The sequence below is a fragment of the Monopterus albus genome, unplaced genomic scaffold (assembly GCF_001952655.1).
Source record: "Monopterus albus unplaced genomic scaffold, M_albus_1.0 scaffold134.1, whole genome shotgun sequence".
Classification (NCBI taxonomy): domain Eukaryota; kingdom Metazoa; phylum Chordata; class Actinopteri; order Synbranchiformes; family Synbranchidae; genus Monopterus; species Monopterus albus.
This window is the reverse complement of record NW_018128014.1, coordinates 3172775-3175349: the sequence shown is the minus strand read 5'-3', so window position 1 is coordinate 3175349 and position 2575 is coordinate 3172775.

Here is a 2575-nt window from a genome sequence, read left to right as displayed (position 1 = left end):
TGTGTGTGTGTCTGTTGATTAAGTGGTGTGTAGCTAAAAACATTCTAATGACCTCTAGTAACATGTCGTGACTTAAACATAAGAACATATTATGGCTAAGGCTACAGTTATACACGTCATAATAATAATATTAAACACCCTGTCTGCTGACAGTCATCAACTCTTCTCTCTAGTATCCTTGACCAGATGTAACCTGTAGAAACTCATAAGCATGCCTAAGCATTTAACAGTCTAACTAGACATCCTATCTCCACTAAACATTTCTAATACATAAAGTATCTATCCAATTTCTATCTGACTAAAAATATCCAACAGGGTTAAAACCTTATGTTCAAGTATTTGAGAGTCATAAAAGTTTCCTCTCCTTTGATAGCAGCCAGGACAGGGAGCCATTATATTCCTGCAAAGTCTTCACTATACATTTTATATGAGTCTGGAAGACATGAATGTAAACTGCAACTTGACTGGTTGGTTGAGGCATACAACTGTCAGGTGGTTATTCTAGTTTTTAAATGTAGCCATGTTTTTAAAAGCACCATAATACACAGAGTCCAAAGAATGCAAACATTGAGATGAAGTGCTCATATACAAAATGTCTCCATATTCAATGAGGGGCATAAAGGTTGTAGACCAGGGGTGGGAAATTAATTTTCCCAAGGGTCCAAATTATAACCTTTGACAGTTGTCGAGGGCCGGACCAATACACCTACATTTCTACCCAATATTATCTCTTTATAAAAAACAGTAAATGAAACATTACGATACAATGAAATGTGGACAAAACAGTACCACTATTTAATGAACATTCACAAAAACAGTTTCAAAAATGTGCAAAACTGGTATCCATTAACTTTATACAAAATATACTGCTCAAAAAAATAAAGGGAACACAACATAAGACATCCTAGATCTGAATGAATGAAATATTCTTATTAAACACCTTGTTCATTACATAGTTGAATGTCTTATTTTCCCTTGTGTTCCCTTTATTTTTTTTGAGCAGTGTATAAAGTACTTTAAAGACCAGTATCACATTACCTTCACACTAAAAGCAATAAATGCACCCAGCATTGTTTGTTTGCTTTACCTCAGTTATTTTTTGTTTTTTCAGTGAGAGAAATCTAGCCTGTTTTGGGCTTGAACAAGTGCACTGAAGTCAGTTTGAATATCTGAGGTGGATATGAGAAGGACAGCACACAAAGTGATCATCACTTAGAGGGATCTGTATCTGGATTTGTTGAACTTCATCACTGAGAATGTTTGTTCACCTACTGTATGTAGGTGGATCCAAAGAGAACCATATACCATATGCCTCCTTAATTTTGGAAAGCTCTCCTTTTTGAGAGAAGAATAGAAATCCAGCAGTGATACTGACTTAAAGTGCTCTGCCAGTAGCTTGTCAGACTGCAGATCGATGAGCTCAAGCTGGACATTACTGATTGCATCCACACTGCTAGTGAAAGGAGAGGAAATCATGTGCATTTCACTCTCAACTGTTTTAAAGTGTTCAAATCATCTTGAAAATGCACCATGCAGTGTTCCTAACATGGATGAGTACCTGCAGGGGGTGATCAGCTGATGGTGTGACTTTCTTTCAAGCCAGTTGAAGGGCAACATTCTTGCCCACATGCCCACACTGAAGGAACTTCAATCTGAGGAACAATAACGCCAAAATCACAAACTTTTGCAGCAACCTAAACTAAACTAGGTGGATTCTCGCGTCTACCACAAATAATACTATTCTCTACCGTTCACCCCAACGCGGTTTTCAGACCTCCCACATACAACAAGAATCTCAAATACTGATCTCCCCACCAAAAATAAAACAAATCCTCAATTCCACCGGACAGTGAGAGGCTGAAACACGACGACACCTACTTGGTTCGCGACAACAGACCGCTGCTGCAACCAGCCAGAGGATTAGCATTAGCAACAGTTAGCGCAAAATTAGCAATGTTCACTCCTACCCGTTAACAACAAAATCTCCGGGCTATCACGCTCTCACCGTATTCACCCAACTTAAAAACTCGGAATGACACCGCATTTCACCACGTACTCCCGCAATTTACCCCGAAATTAACAACTCGTTTGCACCCGTTCACAACAAAAAGCCAGAGGCATTCTTACTACGGGACTTTTTACTGTTACACAGGAAGTGGAACTAAAAATCTACACAACATTAAACATGAAATCGCTAGTAAATTAAAGGAAATAACACAAATTATACACCTGTACCGATCATTTTTATCCACAGAAAAGATTTAAAGATTGATACCATATTATAAACATCGGTCCTAGCTTACATGAAATATCCTCCTTTTAAAGACTGAAAAGAACAATGGTCCGCCCGTTTAAACGCACGGCTAACTCCGCAATAATACTGTTCCTACCTTCCAATACCGAAGTTATCTTTTCTCATCCTTCAGCTCTTTCAACAAAAAACTTCAGCCATTTCTTGTTTCTAATTGCCTACCTCGAGCACTGCTAGAGGGCAGGAAACCAGTTTTAGTTCAGGATAACATAGTGTGGATGCTTACGCATCCACACAATAATAATAATAATAATAATAATAATA